Raw genomic sequence first — 23,082 nt, 5'->3', positions numbered from 1 at the left:
AACATATACACATTAGAGTTTTACTCAGCAGTAAAAAACAATGACATCTTGTTTGACAGCATGCAAATGGATGGAAATAGAAAACGCTTTGCTGAGTGAGGTAACCCAGACCCAAAAAGAGGAATATGGTATGTAGTCACTCATAAGTGGATTCTAGCCATAATTTAAGGACTTTGAGCCTATAATTCGTGATTCTAGAGAAGTTAAATAAGAAGGTGAACCTAAAGAAAATCATACAGTTATCTTCCAGGATATTGGAAGTAGACAAGATTTTCAGTCAAAACGTGGGTGGATGTAAGGGGAGATGGGTATAGAGAGGGGAGAAGGGGAGGATTGGGGAAAGCTTGGGGGAATGGGATGGGTGGGATGGAGGAAGCGTGGATATGGGAGCAGGGAAGTAAATATCGTAATTTAGGGAGCCTTTTTAGGGTTTGCAAGAGGCTTGATTCTAGAGGGGTTCCCAGGTCCAAGGAGAGGTACCCAGATTGTTCCTTGAGCAGCAGAGGAGAGGGTGCCTGTACTGGTCTTGTCACATAGCCACACTGATGAATATCTTGCATATCACCATAGAACCTTCATCTGGCGATGAATGGAGATAGAGACAGAGACCCACATTGGAGCACTGGACTTAGCTCCCAAGGTCTAAATGAGGAGCAGAAGGAGGGAGAACATGAAGGAAGTCAGGATCACAAGGGGTGCGTCCACCCACTGAGACAGTGGGACTGATCTAATGGGAGCTCACTAAGGCCAGCTGGACTGGGAGTGTTAGAGCATGTGATCAAAATGGACACTCTGAACGTGGCTGGCAATGAAGGCTGACAGAGAAGCCAAGGACAATGGCACTGGGTTTTGATTCTACTGCATGGACTGACTTTGTGGGAGCCTGGTTTGTTTGGATGCTCACCTTTATAGACCTGGATGAAGGGGGGAGGACCTTGGATTTCCCACAAGGCAGGGAACCCTGACTGCTCTTAGGACTAGAGAGGGAGGGGGGAGGGTGGGGGGAGGGGGGAGGGGGAGGGAAGGGAGGCAGATAGGAGGTGGAAATTTTTAATAAATTTAAAAAAATAATTTTAACACCTGAAATTCTCTATTCCATATCTTGTACTCCATTGGTGATGTATGTGTCTGTAGTTCCTGTTCACTCACCAGGTTTTACATTTCCAAGATTCCCTTCATTTGTGTTTTCTTTATTGTTTCTATTTCCATTACCAGGTCTTGAACAGTTTCCTTCACCTATTTAGTTTCCTTCACCTATTTACTTCTGTTCATTTATTTGTTTGTTTTTGTGGGATTCTTTAAAGAATTTATTGGTTTCTTCCATTTTTTGTCTTTCCTCAATTTCTTTAAGGGGATTTTTCATTTCCTATTTAAGGGCCTGTATTATCTCCATGAAGTTATTTTTAAGGTTGTTTTCTTGTAGTTTAGTTGCATTGGAGTGTTCAGGTATTGCTGCCGTAGGATCACTGGGTTTGAGGGATGCCATATTGCCCTTTCTATTATTGAATATGCTCTTATACTGGCATTTAGGAATCTGAATTTGGGATCATTATAAGTCTAGGTGTTGATTCTTGCATTTGCCCTTGTTCGAAGGGTGTTTTGTTCCTTTGTTTTATGTTTCCTCTCTTATCTTCTGACCTAGGTGGCCCAGGGTTCTGGTAACTAGCAAGTGTTCAGGTCCAGTAGGGTGTATCTGCTTAGGTTTGTGGAGCCTTTGTTATCTAAATCTGACCTGACCTTCTGTGAAGCCGAAGTCTGTACCTATGGAGTCTTCTGTTCTTACTGATGTGAGCTGTACTTGGGCCTATGGAGTCTGGCCCCAGGAAGGATGATGAGATGGGGGAGTGTATCACGGTGATTTTTGAATGAATAGAATCCATTGAACGGCAATGGTCTAGCTGGCAGAAGGATCACTCGCTTGCTAAGGGGTTTATTTTTTGATACTTATAGTCAACTTGTTCCAATGAATAAAAATTACTACAAAAAAGAGATGTGCTCTGAATAGAAGTTATGAGTTAATATTGCTGTAAGATAATGGAAACAATTAAAGCTACTACAGCTGAGGCTTATTTCAGAGATCCAGCCAGATATGAACAGACAGCTATTCTGTCATGTCTGTCTCTACGTGTGTAAGTTAGTTTACTAAGAACCAAACTATCTTCATCAGCCACTGGTGTGAAAGGACTTGACACTTCAGAATCTCCTTGTCTAGGTTCCACTGGAGAACTCACCTCTGTCCTACTAGTAGCACAGGGTTAATGGAGGATGAAACCAAGAGTTAATTAGAAAGAGGCCCATCTCCTTCAGCATCCAGCTATAACCTTTCCCCTGGCTGTTCGTCTGTAGAAGGGCCCATCATCACTCTTTGAGCTCTGTCTGCAGCTGCTGCTTACTTCCATTCCATATAATCTTGCGTCATCTTCTCATCGTTACTTCTCTTATTTGTAGATTGTGTCTCATCTCCTTTCCTGGAAACCGAGACAAAATCTTCACTATTAAGAGTAGATACTGAGTCTGAGGAGACACATATTTTTCCTACAGAAGCCTTGTCATCCCTAACTCAAGAATGAGGCTCTACTCATGAATGGTTAAATATCTTTTAAATGCCATTTTGACAGTAGTTCTCCCCATGTTTCAAGAATTTTTTTCTGCACATTCTGTGGATACATCACCAAATCCACTCAGGAGAGGTTAATCTTTATCTTCATCTTCGTTATCTTCTGGAGGAAAGGGGATCATGGATCTCTGAGATCCAGACTGTGGCAGGCGAGCTGAAGGACTGGCTGTAGTTTCCCTTCTCTCTCTCTCTTTCTCTCTCTCTCTCTCTGTCTCTCTCTCTCTCTCTCTCTCTCCCTCTTTCACTTTTCAAACACATAACTTCATACAAAGTGTCAGCATTATTCTTCCTCTCCACTTGCTTTATCTGCTTCAGTTGCAGAAAGAGGTTTTCAGTAGTGCTGCGTTTGCTGAAGGGCCAGAACAACCTTTCCTTAGGTGAGCAAACTCAAACTTTCATCTCCAAGAGAAAACAAACAGGCCTCTGTACTTCTGTTATCAACAAATCCACAGCTGCTGTCATGAACAACACCTTATCTTTAGGAGTTTCTTCATTCACAACTTGAAAATGCGGGGATTTGGATTCCAGCTTCCATTAAGAACAAAATGACTTTCCATCTGAACTTTTGCCCATAGACTCCAAGTCTAGCAAATGCATATCACTATTTTGGACATCTTTTATGGGCGAAGGAAAAGACCAAAGTACCTTTTAATGGCAAGTTTTTTTGTTAGCTGTTTGCTGCACAGAGATGACAATCTTCTTTTCAATTCTGTCAAAGTTTAAAACATTGCCTGTCCTTGTCATTGGGACCAGCACTAAAATAACCTTTACTATCATCTTATTTTTTTTTTCTAAAGACACAGAGAAGGTCAAGATGTCACTGTCTGGACTCTGAGGTGTGGTAGTGGCTGAGAGTGAGGTCTGCTTGGCAGTATGGCAGAAGACAGTGGCAAAACTGTAAAGGATCCAGTTTATAGCTTCTTTTATTTCACAGCAAGACATGTATCCTGAAAAGCTCTGCATGTGACTTTCAGTGAATGCAAAACAGTGGCTTTCAGGAGTTCTATCATGTCCTCTGACACAGAAGAGGATCATGTAGATATGGTAGTTTTCTACTTTAGTGTTGGTCTGAGGATCTAGAAGTCTCACAGTTCCTTCAGATATATTCAGCACTGAGAGGGTCACATCCAGAGAAATCTGACACTGACTTCTCAAATAGACATCATCCTCAAGGATTCTGCTTCACTCCGGGAAGTTTTTACTGAGGCACAGCCTAAGTATGTCACTGCAGGAATTCCTACAGCCAGTAGCCTTTAAGTTACCCATCCACTTGATCATGGTCTCTTCTACTATATATGCCAATGTAAAGCGCGTCCAGCCTCTCTTCCGGCTATGGGATTTGGTTGCTGTTCCCAATTTGAGCAGAAGACTGTAATCTGTGAGTCTACCCCTAAGTAAATAACCTTCTATTATACTCAGTTCTGAGCTAGTGTGGGATTTCTTTTAAGCATCCGTAAATTAGTTTATAGTTCTCTTAATTTCCCCAGATTTTTAGTTTCCAAATGAATGTGAAAGCCTTCATGTCAGTTCTCTGATGTCACAACTAACTACAAACTTCCATGCGTCTCGTGGTTCAAATAAGCTGTAAGTTTATTTTCTCACACATTGGGAATCCAGCTAGCTGAAATCCCATAGATTGTGCCACTAAGCTGGTTTGAAGATAGAAATCTGTTTTTATTTTTTTCCTTGAGGCCTACTTCCAACATCAGCTTTTTATCTCTGTGCCTTCTCCATTGTGTATCTCTAAAAATAAATAATTAGGTATGTGTCCATCCATCTATATGTCTTTGTAGGCATCTTTTCACGTGTAAGGGTACAGATTCTCTGGTAACTTTCCGTGTGAATATATGAGTTCAACCTATGGTTGTTTGTCCTTGTGTGAGACAGGGTCTTTCCATCTTGTATGAGATCATCTCTGCTGATGCCTGAACCATGGTTGCTCTGTGGCGTCTCCTGTCTCCACTCCCATCCCGCCATAGGGGTGTTCTGGGACTGAAACCTTGCACTACTGATTCTGGTTTGTCCTCAGGTTTTCCACAAAAGCTTTTACCTGCTGAGTCAGCTACTCAACCCCTCCACCAGTCTTTTGCAGGAACAATTTTTAATGGGTTTTGGGTTAAACAGCAGATATCATCTTTTCAATATTATGAATTTATCAAATTCTCAGGTACTTTTTTCCCCAAGGAAGTACCATTTTCAGGTCCCATTAGAATAAGGGCATGTCTTTTGTGTAGAGCTACCAATTCACTCATTCTGAAACTAGCTGCTGGAGTTCCCAGAAGGACATATTATAGTTTTGGTTTGATTCTTTTTTGGCCTACCACCAAGTGGTCTAAGATCTCAGGAAATTCTTTATTCATATTCAGTATCAAAATCATAAATGCTTTCAGAAGGAAAATATTTGAAACATGCTCAAGACACTTGCAAGGCATCTCCCCGCCTTACCTTGTAGATTCTCTGGTTCATGTAAAACAAAATTCTCAACAGGATAATGAACTTGTACTGTGATCTAAATCTTCATCCCGAAAGTCTTGCTAAATTTAAAATAGCTGTTGGTCAAAATAAAAATTCTTACAAATACAAGCAATTTACTTTCTAGACCAAATTCCCTTTGTTTCAGCAGACTGGTGATTATTCACAAAAAACTTTCAATAAGAATAAAACAGTTTACATTGCTGTTCTGTAAACTGTTATTATAATACTTCGAAAACAACTTATCTGTGTAACAATAATAAAAGAATCCAGGAGCTAGGGATGAGTGCTACAAGGATGCAGAAAGGATATATTTAAGGGTAAGCTGAAGAATGTGTCGGCCAAGCTTCACCTGTAGCTTCCTAAAGCACAGAAAACCCATTAGCCCCATACTCTTCATGAGTTCCTCACATTTTCTTCACTGTGACAAAATTCCAGAGAAAACAAGTGAAGGAAAGAAGGCTTCATTTTGACTTATGGCTTCAAGGGTTTCACTCCAGGCTCACAGGGCTCCCTTGGCTTTTAGATCTTTGGCATAGTCAAAATGTGGCAGAAGAGTATGAAAGAAGAACGCCGGTCACCTACTAACAGCCAAGAAAGAGCCAAAGAGAAGATTGACCCATCAAAATATGCTCCAGTAATCCTAATCTGTTTGGATGCACACCTTCCTAGACCTGGATGGAGGGGGGAAGGCCTTGGACTTCCCACAGGACAGGGCACCCTGACTTCTCCTACGACTGGAGAGGGAGGGAGAGGAGGAGGGGGGGATGGGAGGAGGTAAAAATTTATTTTTAATAAATAAATAAAAAAGTATGCTCCAGTAATGTCCTTCCTCTAAGGAGGAATACTTTCTAAGGGGCCATTAAGTATGGAAATATCAATGAATGCACCCACTGTAGAATTTAGTACTGTCTTGTCCCAATCTCAGAAGTGCCACCAGCTGTGGACCAAGCATACAGCACATGATACTTTGCAGAGACTCTTCATATTCAAACCATGGCACTGCATTTGAAATGTTTGTTTTTAATGCCTCTAACTATGCCTTCTAGACTGAAATGCATAGTTCATAAGCCAGGGAATAACCAAACCTAGAAAGAAATAGGTTTCTTTTTCTTTGGTAGAGAAGATAGGTTTGTTTTTCTTGTTTCCTTAGAGATCTGCCTCTGAGACACAAACTCTTTCCTCATTATTAGCTTCAGCAGCAGATTTAGCTTTGTCATCTTAACAGGTTATGGTGCTGCTACTGGAAGAGAGTTAATTGGTGAATGAGCGATTGGCAATCACAGATTAGCATATTCATAAGTGCGGAGACTTTACTCTCATTTAGAAAGATGGTGAAATGCTTTGCCTGCATAAAAGCCACTTTTTTTTTTTTTTGAGCCATTGGGTAGGAGACTTCTCCCAAGGATAAACTGTGAATATGCAAAGTGTCTGTGAAAAACTAACCTCAAAAAGCCAAATAACTTTGCTGTTTATGTTGTCATTGGCACAGTGATTTGCTGATTAAAGGGAGCTGATTGTTTAAGCAGCCGGATTGGCAACTCAGTATGGGGTTGGTCTGTAAACCTGTGAACACAGAAATTTTCTGTGATGGGTAGGTAAGGATTTCATCTTTTCCTAATCATTAAAGATGTGTTTTCATTAGCATATGGAGTGAAATACAAAGGCTGGGTCTTAAAGAAATGAAACAATTTGTCACTGCATGTGACAAGTCTTCCTCCCTGTGATAATGAGCACTTGTTTGGGAGAGGAAACCACAAAGAACTGGAAATTGAAATATGAAGAGGGAAGCTGACTCTCCCCACACTGAAAACAGAGCTTTTGCTTTCAAGTGTAAATCCCCCATTTATTATGTCCCCTGGTGAAAGAAAGGTAGTGTGCATTATGTATTGACCTTGAAAACTCACAAAGGAATGTACTCTGCAAAGGGTAAAAATGAAGTAGGCTTAACAAGAGATTTTCTTTTGTTTAAATTATCTAAAGTAAAAAGAATTATCAAGCCTTTGTAAAAATGAACTTTGGCTCCTTTACTAATTATCAGCAGGACAATTTCATCACTATTTGCTTCACAATGCAAAGTTTCCAAATCCATATTATACTTAAAATAAGGTTTATTAAATTGTATAATTATAGTGCCAAATTGCATCTGATGTTTATGGAAACAGAACTGTTTACTAGTTCATAAATGAGCAGTATAAAATGGAACTATCTGTACTCTGAGGAAATCTGGTGAAATTACAAACAACATAATTGCTTCTCTTACCTTTGCCAGCATCTTTCAAAGCAGAACTACATAAGTTCCTGAGGTGTTCATCGCCGCTTATAAAACATCAGTAGAATTTGCAGAAGGAACCAGGAGGATTTGGATGAGGAGTAACTATGAGATTGGGACATTGTACAATTGTGGATAAATGAGAAACAAAGAACATGAAAAGTAGATTGGGCAGTTTAAGTATAAGACAGTAACCATTTCTACGGCGATAGTCCAATGATAGGCCGTGTGAGAGGTTCTGGGAAGCTTGTAATAGTTGCCAAATGAACATCGGACATTAGGGTTGCTCAGCAAGGGCAGAGTCCACATTGTGTAATTATTACTTTAAAAGGTTTCCAGCCCAAACATGAGTTGATAGCTTCCTTGTTGCTTGTAAGTAGGAGTAGTGGTGAGAAGGAACATAGAGTGATACGTAAGGAGCGGGAACCAACCTGTTCTGCTCATCACAGTACCTCATGAAATGACCATCAAAGAATCAGAGCAGACCCTCCAATTCTGCATTCCCAACATCCAGCAGATGCCAATTTGGGCCAATCCCAGGTGCAATCTTGAGAGTGTGGAATTCTGGGAAGCATAGTTTTATTATAAGTAGGATGACACACTGTAAACCACCAGTTTCAAACTCACACAGCATTGCCAGATTTTCAATTTTTAGAGTCTGTTCTTAATATCACCGATATGGGTGTATTATTTTATTACATAGGCTTTGCTAGAGCTTCTAATTTTTCGTAAGCATTCTTTTTCATTTTGTTTTCCTGAAACATTATGAAATGTATAAAGGGTCCTATTTTCTGTATATTTTCTAACATGTTTCCAGATTTATGCATGAAAGCTACTATTTTGTTTTATGCTAATATGTTTCCAAATATTTTGCCAAGTTTTTGGTTGGAATAAATTCTATAATTAATTATCCTATGTTTTATAGGTAAACAGTTGCTATCTGTAGAAATAGTCTTTTTTTCTCCCACTGTTTTTAAAATCTAGAATAGGATTTACAATGGGTGGATTGTCTTTCAATCAATATGATGAATTGCATAAATGGATGTCCTAATAGCAGATGATCTTTGTACCACCGCATTCCTAAAGAAAAATATTAAGTGGTCTTGCTGCATGAAATTCTCATTCTGATAGTTCCGTATTTATACTGGTTTTGATCAGTGAGAATATTTAGCCACCTTGGGGGGGGGTTATGTTCTTATCAGTTTGTCAATGTAGGTATCAATGCCAAGTTTATTTACATATAAATATTGCACAGACTTATGGATTTCCTGTATTTGGAAACAGTTATCTAATGTTTGAAATAACAATTGCTTGAATTTAGCAATATAAACATCTGGGCCTGATGTATGTGTTTGTGATACTGCTGATAAATGAATTTTTCTCTTCCAGAAAATTAATCTCACTATAATGGTTTATCTATTAATATCTTATCTGTTATATGTACTGATTAATTGTTGTACTAGTTATTTTTCCATTACTGTGATAAAACACCATAGCCAAGACAACTTATAACGGAAGCATTTATTTGGTTTTACAGTTGCAGAGTTCACAATGGTTAGGAAGGTGCAGCAGCCAGCAACAGACATGGCGGGGGGAGAAGCAAGCTAAGACCTGACACCGTCAGTCACAAGTATGATGAGAACAGGAAATGGAGCAAGATTACATGCTGTCAAAGGTTAATCCAACAACATATTCCCTCCAGCAAAGTTACATGTCCTTATCCACCAACCAGAAATCTTTCTGGGGGACATTTTTCATTAAACCACATGATTTTTATATAATATTTGTTAATAAACAAATCATTAGTTTAAGAGCAATGTTTATATTTTCTATGGTTGTTGTAGAGTGAATTCTGGAAAATTATATTTCTAGTCAGTCTTCCATTTTCCTCTTATTTGTGCTGCAGTAGAATAAAAAAGGAGTATTAAGTTCTAAAAATGTCCTGCTTTACTTGGGATACTTCATTCCACAGATTTGTTCAAATATCTGTCCTTTGGGCCAGTGAGATGAAAGGCAAAGACTACCAAGCACAATGACCTGTATTAAGTCCACAGAACCCACATGGGTAGAAGGAGAGAAGTGATTTCACATAGATCTCCTCTGATTTACGCACAGACATACAAACATCTTGGCATAAGTATGACTACACACACACACACACACACACACACACACACATGAATAAATATGCTAATAAATATAAAACTTTATTCCTTAAAGTGAATTTAGGTCCACTCTAAACTCCAGCAGAATATCTTACACAATTTCTCATGTGTTGAAATCCCTCCACTCACCTTTTGGACTGTGGAAATTGAGGGGACTTCAAGAGGCCACTGACCAATCACTGCAGAATAAAGAGTTTATTAGAAGAGTTCTTAATGCCACAGACAGACAGACAGACAGACAGGCAACATCATGGGAATTCCAAGGAGAATTCAGGCCTCAGTTCCAAAGGCAGACATCATGGCATAGCCTCTAAAGAGAGAAATCGGAGCTCTTGTGGCAGAGGAAGCCCCTTCTGAGTGTTCTGTGAGGGTGGAGAAGGAGTCCTGCAGCATGAATCTGAAGTCAGCTTCTGATTCACAGGAAAGAAAGAGAAATGAGAATGGGCAAGAAGTAAACTTTGTGGCTTTGACATAAACAGGCTTCCTAGGTACGGTGGTTCAGCTTCAGGATTGCCTGCTAACTAGGGCTTTACCCACACTGTCTAGGTCGGGGGCATGCCAGCATCTCTTAAAACAGAAGGGCTGCTGTTTGAATAGCAACTGGATCCTAACTTATTTTTCTTTACAATGAGTTTGTTAAAACAGAAGTGCCTGGTCTGGGCTGAGGCCTCAAGATTGCCTCAAATTTCAACATTGTGAAATTGGGAGCTTGCAAATGTCCTTTTTTTTTTTTTTCTGAGTGAGCTATGTTAAAAAAAATCATGCATAATAAATCACATTAGAATACCTTAGTAAGAACATTACTTGTTCTGACTGGCCATGAAAAATTTAAAATAAAGACTTTTAAACATAACATATTTCACTTAAATTAAATTATCAGTAACTTTGGAATGCATTTCCCCTTAATTTGGATGTAGTATTCATTATCCATGTTCATATTGATAATTTATCCCAGCATTTCTCAGTTACATGTTCATATTGATAATTTATTTCTACACTTCTCAGTTATAGATTCACATTAATTGCTTCGATTAGTTAATATTAAGATGTTAAGGTTTTACATTTGAAAACACATCCTAGCCTAATGTGACTTTAACAATATAAACATTGACATTTATTCAACACCTTCTAGAAGGCCAACAACCCTATTTTTTATTTATGTAACTTTATTTATGTAACTTTTACGTTAAATCTCCTTCATTTAGATAGCTTTCTGGTTACATTTTATCTTCTATTAAATATTATATGAATATTTTATCTCCATGGAAGATAATAAATTTTGTTGATATGATTTAAAATAGTAAAATTCTGTGCTTAAAAATGATTTTTTCTATCAGTTTCACTAGTATGAATGTTTAACTAACTCACTCATAGCTAGATCAATTCAAAATCAAGTATATCTTTATTCATAGCCAATAAAAGCAACACATAGACAAAAGGACCTCCAACACCACTAATGTACCTACTTTTCCTTTTCAGTTGATTCTAGTTTTGATATGCCCTTACATAAACCTTATAAAAGTTTTGTCTGACTGTTTTGTTGGTATTTCAGTTCCTATCTTCTGGGCCAATACTTGGATATTAACTAATCAGAAATCCACAATCCTTCTCCAAAACAGCTACATGATACAGAGAACTATTAGTAATGCATTGTGGTGTCTGCGCTTCCAGCACCAATCAACCTGGAATAATGACCATTTTCAGTCTTTTTCATAGCTTATGACATTTCATTGTGACCTTAGATTGTATTTCCTTAATTGGTAATGGTCTACTGATTAGACACAAATTTTCTAGTTGGTGGGCCATTTGCTTATTTTTATTGTTGATTGACCTTTGCATATTTTCCTTTATCAGACATTTGTGCCAAACCTTTTTCATTTATATCAGATTGTTTTCCTTTACTTATTGATTGATAACATTTATCTCTTACCTTGTCCATTCAAGCAAATATGTTCTGCGAACTTCTGGATTTTAATATTTTAACTATTCTATTAATGAAAACCAATTTTATCATTATTCATAATTTCTAGATGGTTTTATTTTATATTTGTGTGATTACTGTTCTTACCTTGTGTACATGTTTATGTACATCATGATGCACATGTGGAAGCCAATAGACATCTTTCGGGAGTTGGTTCTCTCCTTCCATCACAGCGTCCAACTCGGTTTATCAGGCTTACACAGTAAATGCTCTTATGTATTGAACTATCTCACTGACAAACACTTAGTGATTTTTCTGTCAGTGGATGGAATAATTCAATTCTAATTCAATTTTACAAAGACCAGAAATTGCAGACTATATAATTTAATTCTCTTAAAATGATGAGAAATTATGTTATGACCTTACCTTTTCCCAAGCCATTGAGCTTCTTTGAATGACTGTTTGCATTGTACATTTCTACAGACTTTTTGTATAGCTCTTTTTCCTAATGCAGTCTCAAAATCTCTTCTGTCTATAGTTGAAATATTTAACTGTAAATCTTCTGAGTCTCCACTTCTCAAATACTGAGATTATAAATTAGCATTGATAGCCCCAATCGAAAGATCAAGCCCAAACTTATACTTTCCATACAGATGCTGATATTCTTGGATTGTTTCAGTATTTATACTTTTGCTTCATTTGAATTTTATATTATCTTATATGTATTTGCGGGTATCTCTGTGAGTGTTAGGTGCCCATGAGGGAAGCCAGAAGAGTCTGTGAATGCCTTAGAGCTGGAGTTATAAGTAATTGTAAGCCATCTTACAGGGTGCTGGGGTTCCTCCACAAGAGCACCAGGGGCTGTTCACTGCGGAGACATCTCCCCAGTCCCAATGTGCTTATTTTCCATCTTCCTCTGGTTTTGCAGTCCTATTTCATTTACTCCCCCATACTTTGAGTAAATAAAATATTTCTTTAGAATTTTATTTGATTTTTATTTACATCTGAAAGCCTTTCCAGAGCTGTACCATGTAGTGCAGTAACCTCAAGCCCACATATACCTGTTTAAATCTGAATAAGCAATTTAAATCCATATAAAATCACTGCTTAGTCTTTTCTAGCTGTCAACAAGGCAAGTGAATTTTAAATTTAGGGGAAATCATAAAGCTGTGATGAAGATGGATTCAAAGGCAATAGAACATAGAAGATGAAAAAAACTGAAAGCAAGATTATCTAATACAGGTTTTTAGCATTATCATTAAGCAGGGTAACGTGACGAGAATCTGAACCATAGACATCAATGAGTAGAGATTTCCAAGACATGTGAGGAACAGGAATAATAGAATTCACTAAAAGGTGAGAGTGGAGAACTTATGAAAGAAAATGAAAAGGTTAAAGACTGTATTTGGCTCGAATTGAGAGTTCTAATATTACTGTTTAACAAGTCTCTGAGATGTCGGTAAATGAGACAAAGGTAAATTGGGAAGTGAGAAAATGAAATTAATTTTGAACATCTGTCTGGTCATGGTTTTTGAATACCCCCAATAGGAAGCACGAAATAGTGATTTCTTTTCATTTTGTACAGATATTAGCACAAATACAAAAACCTCACCAAAATTCTAAAAATCATAGTTTAGAAATATCTGACATCTTCATCATAGTGAAAAAGAGAATATGTGAGGGGGAAAGACAGTTCTTGGGTGGAGGTGGTGGATTGTAGAACACCTATGACATAAAAGCAGAGTGAGTGGATGGGGGTAAGGTGAGAGGAAGGTTAGCAGGGGGTTGGGGTAATATAGGAGGGCAAAAGAAAGACAGGCAAAAAGTGGGGCAGGTGGGGCAGCAAAGATGAATGACCGAAAAATGCTATAAAGAAACTTACTGTTCTCTATGCGAATCTTAAGCTAATAAAATAAAATACCCTTAGCAGAAACAAATTAACTGTCCAAGCATAATGACATGACACCTCACAGACATAGTCTTTTTACTTACAGATATGTGTTTCCACACTGTCTAGTGATGAATCCACTATGTTTTTCACTTGTGATTAGTTTTTCTATCTTGGGCAGCCTTTTGCTTGCCCTAACTCCCTAACGCATTCAGAAAAAAGACACTCATGTTAACCTGTCAAATTCAATTAGCTGTTGCAAGCTGTCCATGCTGACATTTGCTGTAATTAATTGAGAAAAACATCATAACGTCATTCTTTAAAGTGCTTTGAATATAGTGCAAAGTCTAATGGAGTCTGCCTAATTCCAACTACATAGAGATCTGAGATGAGATGTGAGATGGGCCATAGAAGTCATTGATAAACAAGCTATATGCTGTTCAAAATCTCGCTACCAAGTTTTCCCTGAAGAATCCTGGTTGGGAAACATTAATAGTAGTATGTGTAAGCAGGTAATTGGGTGGTTTTTTTTTTTTTTTTTTGCTAACTTGTCTCAATATGTGTTTCTGATTTTGCCTGTCACCTTCTTCTTACCTATTTTTTGTTTTGTTTTGTTTTGTTTTGTTTTTGTTTTTTCAAGACAGGGTTTCTCTGTCACTTTGAAGCCTGTCCTGAAACTAGCTCTTGTAGATCAAACTGTCTTCAAACTCAATGAGATCCGCCTATCTCTGCCTCCAGAGTGTTACGATTAAAGGAGTGTGCGATCACTGCCCAGCTTTATTCTCACGTATTTTTAAAGACTACTATTCAACAATATTGAACATTGTATTCAAGTCATACAATGACTTGAACAGTTTTATGCTATATAATAATGCAATAAAGTAATAAAAATAATACATTCTTTCACAAATGAGAAACAATATTGTTAATTTTTCTTGTTCACAAGTTAAAGGTGTGGAAGCAGATTATAGCATCATTTATTAGAACCTCATGCTTTTCCCACTCAAGTATTCATCTGTGCAAATTTTGCCACTGTTACAGAATTCCTCAGCATTTTTCCCTTGGGACTATAAATAGTCCTGGTTAACAGTCTAAAATTTAAACTAATCACCACTAGATGGTAGCCTTGCCAGGCATCATTGATTCACATAACCAGTTCCGAGGCCTATAGTGATGAGGCATACAGATTAGACTCACAACAATTTCAAGCACAGAGAAGTGAGTAATACCAGCAATTTGTGTGGAAATTAATAAATATTAATAACTTACTGCATACCTGTTATGATAGCATTCTAAAGTTTAGTTTAATAGTCAGCAATATAAAAAGCTTTTCAGTTTTGCATTTTTAATGAACTTTAATTTTTCTGGTGCTTAGTTGATTACACAGCAACATGTTTAATTTTATATATCATAAAATTGCTTTAGACTGATTTATAATTTCATATTTTATCATACATAAACTGTTAACCTAACTCAACTTCATGCTCAAATCTTAATTTTTTACCTCAACATTTTCATATCAATTTATTTTAAGATCTTGTTTTTAATTTTTATTTTTTAATTGTGTGTGTTTGCAAGAGGGTGTTGTGCTTATGAGTAGAGGCGAGGAATTTGGAACTCTGGAGCTGAAGATACAGTGTAGGTGGTTGTAAATCAACTGATGTGAGTGCTGGGAACATAACTGGGGTATTTTTAAAGAGTACTACACACTTTCTTTTTCATTTTTCCTTTATAGAAGACATATTTTTCATACAAAATTTTCTAATTACAGTTTCCCTTTGAAACTCTCGAAATCATCCCTATCGCTTCTTCCAACTGAATACACATCCTTTTTATTTCTTCTTAAACAACAAACAAAAACTTAAACTATAGTAGTGGGACTGAGCCAGCAACCTAGGCCAGAGCTGGCCTGAGGCAATGAACTCCGCAGGAGCAAGACTGGGCTAGAAACCTAGATCAGAGCAGGCCTGAGGCAGCAAACTCCACAGAAGCAGGACTGAGACAGTGGCCTAAGCCAGAGTAGGCCCAAGGCAGTGAACCCCACAAAAGCAGAACTAGCCAGCAACTTAGGCAGGAGTGGGCCTGGGACGGAAAGTCTTACAGGAAGGACGCCATTGTACAGCAAGAGTTTTGTAGCTGTACTGGTGTTTATTTGTCTCTTTGGGTAGTGTGCAAGGCAGCTTCCTGTATGAAAGGTGATAGTGCAAAGCGGTAAAGTCTTTAGATAGGCACCAGTTCAACTTTTCCTTAATTCAAGACTTTTGTAGCTGCTGTTTTTAATAACAGGGCCTAGCTATAAGTTTGTGTAGAACAACCTATAGGCAAAAATATCAGTTGTTTGGGAATCTCCATGGGACCACACTGGCTAACAACTTACTTAGCTGTAACCCAATCCTTATAATGAAAGTTTCATTTGGGGGCAAGAGATGGCTAGTTGGTACTTTGGTTCTTCCATTACTTGACCATCTCATTTAGACTGCTTTTATAAATGTTTATATTATTGAAAGCTTCTACTGTATTAGGTTCCCATACTACACTTTAATTGTCTATTAGTTTTAGGTGTCCATCCCCATATTCCCTAACTCATTATCCTCTTCCCTTTACCTTTACATTTGATTGTTTTATGCAGTAACTATCCCCTGTCTACCCATAGATATCTATTTTATTTACCTTTCCTAGAAAGACATATCTTTCCTCTCCAAGTTTCTTATTCTACACTTAACATCTGTCATTTTATAAATTGTAGCTTGGGTATCATTAATAGCTAATATCCACAATAATGGAATACATACTGCACTTGTCTTCCTAAATTTGGGTTATCTCATTCCAAATAAGTTTTTTCCTAGTTCCATCCATATACCTATGAATTGAGCTGACAATCCCATTGTCTAAATGTATCACTTTTTTCATTATGTATTCTTCTGCTGAGGAATATCTAGATTATTTCCTATTTCTTACTATTATGAATAAAGCAGCAATAAATATGGTTGAGTAAGTGTCTTCTGTGATAAAGATGAAAAATCCTTTGGGAATATGCCCCAGAGTGGTATAGCTAGATCTTGAGGTAAATAGAATCCACTCTCTGTAAGGAACGACCACATAGGTTTTCTCAGTGACTATATAATTTTGCAGTCCCACCAGCAATGGATGAGTATTCACTTATGCATCCTCACCAGCATGAGCTGTCACATGTTTTCTTGATGAATGTAAGGTGATATACCAAAGTAGATTTGAATTATTTACATAATGACTAAGGATGTTAAACATTTTAAGTGTAAAGTGTTTTGACTATATGCATTTTATCTTTGCAGAATTCTGTTTACATCTGTTCTTCATTTTTTAATTTGGTTGTGTTTTTAACACACACACACACACAGAATGAATATTAGTCCTCTTTTGAATGTGTAGTTGATAAAATCCTTCGCCATTCAGTAAGCTGCTTCATTGTCAGAATGACTTTCTTTGCCATGAAGAATGTCTCAGTTTCATGAGGTCCTATTTAATAATTAGTGATTTTAGTGCCTCCACTAATGATGTTTTGCTCAGAAAGTTTTCTCCTGTGTTGATATGTTCAAGGCTATTTTCCTCTTTCTCTTCTATCAGATTTCATGTGTCTGATGCTGAGGTCCATTTGTTGTTGTGTTTTGTGCAGGGTGATAAATATGGATTTATTTAGATTATTATACATATAGACATCGAGTTTGATCACTACCATTTATTGAAGATGTTTCTTTTATTGAGTATTTTTGACTTCTTTATAAAAAATAGAGTATCCATATATATTTAGATTTATGTCTAAGTCAACATGTCTGTTTTTTGCCAATACAATATATAACTATATCTCTGTTACACATTTGAGATTGGAGAGAATGATACCTCCAGTACTGCTTTTGAAAATATAGAAGTGCCTTAACCACCCTGATTTTTGCTTCATTCATGTTACCATATGAAGCTGAAAATTAGCCTTCTAAATTCTGTGAAGAATTGTGTCGGAATATGGATGCTGATTACACTGCATCTTTAGTTTGCATTTGGTAGGATGGTTATTTGTACTATATTACTTATACTGAGCTATGAACATGGGAAATATTTTCATCTTCAAGTTCCTAAATCTTTCACTTGCTTGATCAGACATACCCCATGGTATTTTATATTTCCTGAGGCTATTCTGAAAGGTATTATTCCCTGATTTCTTTCTTAGACTGTTTGTAATTTGTATATAGAAGGGCTACTGATTTTGTGTGTTAATTTTGTATCCAACTAATTGCAGAAATGTTTATAAGCTGTAGGGATTTCTTTGTGGAATTTTCAAGTTCACTTACTATCATATCATCTGCATTGACTTCTTGCTTTCTATTTGTATCTCCATCATCTGCTCAGCTGTCTTATTGCTGAAATAGACTTCAATCACAGTATTAAATATGTATGTTGAGAGTGAATAACCTTGTCTTGTTCCTGACTTTATCACAATTGCTTTACATTTTTGTCCATTTAATTTGATGTTGGCTATTGGCTTTCTGTAAACTGCCATTTTGTTATGTTGAAGGTGGTTCTTTACATTCTTCGTTGCTCTGGGAATTTCATCATGAAGGGCATTCGATTTTGTCAAAGACTTTTTCTGAAGCTAATGAAATGATGATGTGCTCTTAGCTTACAGTTAGTTTAGATGGTAGATTATATCTATTGATTTACAGATGTTGAACGAACCATCCTTGCATTTTTGGGATGAAGCCTACTTTATTATGGTGGTTGATTTTTTTTTTGATTTATTCTTGGACTAATTTTGTAAGTATTTTATTAAGAAATTTTGCATTTATGTTCATAGTTGAAGTTGGTCTGTAATTTTCTTTCTTTGTTGTGTGTTTATGTGGTTTGGGTATAAGGGTAACAGTCACCTTATAAAATGAATTGGGCAATGTTCTTGTTTTTATTTTGTGGAGTAATTTGAAGAGTGTTGGCATTAACTTCTTTGAAAGTCTGGTGGAATTCTGCACTAAGACCATCTGGCTCTGAGCAGTTTTTGCTTCAGACACTTTTAATTATTGCTTCCATTTCATGAGGGATTGTATATATGTTTTAATTGCTTGTCTGAACTTGATTTAACTTTTGTAGGTTGAATGTATTGTGAAAATTATGGCTTTCTTTTAGATTTACCAATTTAATTAAATATAAGTTTTATAAGTATATCTCTAAGAATCTTGAGGTTTCTTGGTGTTTCCTGTTGTTACATCCTATTTTTTCTATCTAAATTTAATTCCTTTGTAATGTTGAGTTTTAATCCATGGTGGTCAGATAGGATGCAGGGTGTTATTTTAACTTTCTTTTATCTGTTGAGACTTACTTTGTGTCTGAGTGTTTGATCAATTTTGGAGACTTTAACATGGTTCTGAGAAGAAGGTATAATCTTTTGTGTTTGAATGAAATGTGCTGTAAATCTGATAGGTCCATTCATCTACAATGTCTGTTAGCTCTGGCTTTTCTCTGTTTAGATTTTGTTTGGGTGACCTCTCTATTGACCAGAGTTGGGTGTTGAAGTCTCCCACTATCAGTATATGTGAGGATCAATTTGTGTGTTTTAAACTGTAGTAGTGTTTCTTTTAAAAACTTGAGTGCACCTATATTTGATACATAGATGTTAATAATTGCAATGTCGTTAATGGCGAATCAATCCCACACCAGTTATGTTTCAAAGGGGTATTTATTTTGGGGGGTAAAACTTACATACACCATAAACCGTCAGGAAGGGAGCCTAGTCACTGGAGCAGGAGCCGGGAGCAGGAGCTGGAACCAAGCACCAGAACCAATAGGCTGAGCGGAGGCTTGCCGCTCTTCTTTTAAAGGGAAATATACCACGCCCCAGTGGGCTGGTATTTCAGCGACTATTGGTTGATGGAGCAGAAGGTGCTCCTGCAGCACCTCCCCCTTTTGTTTAAGTATGAGAGTTCTAAGCCTACTACGAAATTATATACAGTAAGTACAAACCTACAAAATTATATACAATAAGTACAAATATCCTATTCTAACTAGCTAAAGTCTTGTATAATCAATGACTTGGCCAAGTTATGAGAGGAAAGTAGCTACATTTATCTAGTCTTCAACCCCATAGAAGATCCGAGAAGGGAAATAATGTTACCTGCGTAATTAGGAAGTGCAATCAAAGAACTTCCAAAACATGCAACAAATCACAGAGACAACTGGCTACCTGGGCAATCACCAAAGACCTGTTTGCAGCGTTGAAGCAACCAACTTTGACTAAGGCCTAGGATAACTGACAGATTATTTTTAACAGGCAAGAGATTTTTCAAAACCATCTTACCCTGTCTTGGCAAGATTTAACAATTCTGTTTATCCATTTCCGGATACCATGTATTTGTCAGTAGTTGAGGTATGGGCAGTTCCTTGCCCAGAGGCCAGTTTTGTCAAGTAGACAAGCTCCAAGTGGAGTGTCTTTGGTGCTCAACAATCTCTTGGGAATAGATCGGTGTTGCCAGGAGTGATTGTATCTCACTACACAGAACTCTAAGATTAAATTAAATGCCATTTTCTTCAGCTTTTCGAAGAGGTTGAAGGCTATTTATATATAATCTCTATGTATCTAAAGAACCTGATTAGTCTAACCATAAATATGACAAACATAGATGGCTATTGATCTACAATTCTTAACATGTATCTAATTTAAAGACTAAGAGAATAAACAACTGTGCAATAAATGAGGACAATGACCTCCAAATGTAAACAATAAATATCAATACATAAACAATATATGAATATCTGAATCAGAGGTAGAAATGTACACTGCAATATGGTATACATATATCAATACAATATATATCAATACATAAAAAATGTTTTAAACAGGTAGAAGTATGCATACATACAATATTCAATATATGCCGATGTAGTTATCTATAAACAATAACTCACAAATACCATTATTATCTATCCAATTATCCCCTTTTTTTCAAAAAGATCCCTGAGCTTATAAAATTCCTTTCCCAACTCTCAACTGTATACTAATTATAATCAATCCCTAAATATTGTTTCTAAACCTAAGGACAAACTTTGCTGAGAGAGGGGACATCGTCCTCTAGAATTACTTCCAGCTGTCATGAGGGTGAGGTTCTTTCTGGAGGATCCTGTGAAAGTAAAATGATGGTTAAATTTCAAGGTCAATGTCTTTTAAAATTGCAAACAGTCTCTGAGTATTTTGTTGAGGTCTGGCCAGAATGTTGTTCAAGATGTGCACCATTTCAACTAACCAAGATGGAATCATCTGTGCAGCTGATACCTGAAACAGGACTTGTAGTAGCACTATCAGAATCATGAGGTCATATCAACCGAGTGGAGTTGTTGTTATGGAGGCCCCATCTTCTTCCTGGAAACTTCAAATGTCAGTGCAGAAAAAACTCATTGTTCATTGTAGAAAACTTAAACATTAATTATATAGACATATACAAACATATATTCAATGAAAGGTATGATAGACATATTCAATGAAAAGTATGATAGATATGAAGAAAAGCAAAGATGTTTTCTAAACTCATATTTCTTTCTGTCTCATATCATGGCTCTTGATATAAGAAACTCCAGAAACTCTGGGTTTTTCTCCTAACAACAGGCTTGGAATTAGAGAGGGACTGAGTCAAGAGTCCAACTCCAAAACCAGCTCTATAAATTCAGAAATATGATTTAGTATATTCCAGAGCTTCATACTCACAGAACCTATTCAGTTTTCTTGATAATCCATATTGGGTAGTTATTTTTCCATCTGTCAGTATTCAAACATCCAGGGTCCTTTGAATTTTTCAAAGATGAGTGTTTTCCTGTGGAGATAAGAACAGAACCCTGCCCCCATTCTATGTTTTTCTTACCACCTGTATGGCTATCATCATTGTAGATGCTGTCATTTCTCCTTTCCAAGAGGTTTCTTCTCTTCAGATCTAACCTTTATTAATTTTGATGGTATCCACAATTTTTCTTCTCCTGTGGAAACAAGAGCAAATTGCTCTTAATGGAATCTCCTGGCTTCCATTAAGAGGTCAGCACATCCTTGATATAAACCGGTTGATTTAGTTCAGCAGACTTTTCCATTATCCAATGTCTTTCTGCCACTGTTGTTTCCTTCTCATTAGCGTTAAGAAAATTCAAGGTTAATAAGGCGTTATGTAATCTATTTCTGGGGGCATTTTCCACCCCTTTCTGTTTATTTAACATATTATTTATAGTTCGATTTGAAGAGACTGGGAGTATTCTGGGAAGCAGGAAGCTCTCTTTGCAGTTCTGCCCAGACCACCGGAGAGGAAAGATGTAAACTGCCCTGCTGGAAAAGGTACTGAGCCATGCGCTAACGTAGATAGGGATAATGGGTAATATAAGTTACAAGGACGAATAAGAAGCCTGACCTAATGGGCCAATCAGCTTTATAACTTATAAAGATCTTTGTGTGATTGATTTTCTCTGGGACTTGCCAGCTGTAGGGTACCAGGCGTGACAGGTACCCCAACAAGCCGGCCCTCATGTTACATGTCGGCTTGGTGGATTTTTTTACTTTTATGAGTATGAATTGTCCTTGCCTATCTCGTCTGATTAGTTTACTTTAAAATCTATTTTGTCAGATATTAAAATGGTTTCATCAGTTTGCATGTTAGGTCCATTTTCTTGGAATATTGTTTTCCACCCTTTCATCTTTAGGTAATGTTTATTTTTGATGTTAAAGTTTGTTTCTTGGATGCAGAAGAAGGATGGATCGTTTTTCTGCATCCCTTCACTGAGTCTGTGTTTTTATTATGTGGGGAATTGATACCATTTATGTTGCTAGCTATTAGTTACAGTGTTTGTTTATTACTGTTATTTTATTATAATGTGGACTCTGTGCGTGTGTGCTTCCTCTTTTGATTTGTAGATTTAGAATCATTTATTTCCTGTGTTTTCTTGGATGTACTTACCCATTTTAGTTTAAGATTTTCTTCTAGTGCCTTCTGTAGAACTGGATTTATAGATAGTTATTGCTCAAGTATGTCTTTTTAATCATAGAAGGCCATTCTTTCTCCATCTATTGTTATAGAAAATTTTTGGAAGTATAGTAATTGAAGCTGGCAACTTTGGTCGCTTAGAGTCTGTGCAGCATCTCTCTAGACTTTTCTGTCTTTTAGATTCATGATTTAAAAGTCAGGTGTTAATCTAATAAATCTGTCTTCATATGTTAATTGATCTTTTTTCCTTGCAGCTTTTAATATTCTGTGTTCTGTACATTTGTGTTGTGATTATTATGTGCCAATGGAAATTTCCTTTTTCATCCATTATTTTTGGTGTTCTGTTTGCTTCTTGTTCCTTGGGAAGCATCATCTCTAGGTTAGGAAATTTTCTTCTATGATTTTGTTCAAAATATTTTCTGTCCTTTGACCTGTGTGTCTTTCTTTTCTCTAGTCCTCTCCTTCTTAGATTTTTATCTTCTCAGGATGTCCATATTTCTTTGATATTTTGTATCTGATTTTTTTAGGTATAACATGCTCTTTGACTGAAGTATTGAGTTCTTCTATCATGTTTTAAGTGCCTTAGATTCTTTTTTACACCTCTTGTATTGTGTTGGAGAGGCTTGCCTCAGCATTCTCATTTGGATTCCTAAATTTTTAATTTCCAAAATTCTCCTATTTTGGGTTTTCTTTATTGATTCTATTTTCACTTTCAAATCTTGAATTGTGTTATTCATTTACTTTCACTGTTTTTTGGACTTATTCACATAATCTT

General features: G+C 36.8%; 1 pseudogene; it reads right to left on the bottom strand.

The window, feature by feature from the left end:
* Nucleotides 1–2,588: 2,588 nt before the first annotated feature.
* On the bottom strand, nucleotides 2,589–11,647 carry LOC125387904 (rab GTPase-activating protein 1 pseudogene; annotated as a pseudogene).
* Between the last annotated feature and the right edge of the window lie 11,435 nt (nucleotides 11,648–23,082).

This window comes from Myodes glareolus, chromosome 11 (genome assembly GCF_982192425.1).
Source record: "Myodes glareolus chromosome 11, mMyoGla1.1, whole genome shotgun sequence".
Taxonomy (NCBI): Eukaryota; Metazoa; Chordata; class Mammalia; order Rodentia; family Cricetidae; genus Myodes; species Myodes glareolus.
Note: the sequence above shows the minus strand (reverse complement) of the source record. Positions and strands in the feature narration are given on the sequence as shown.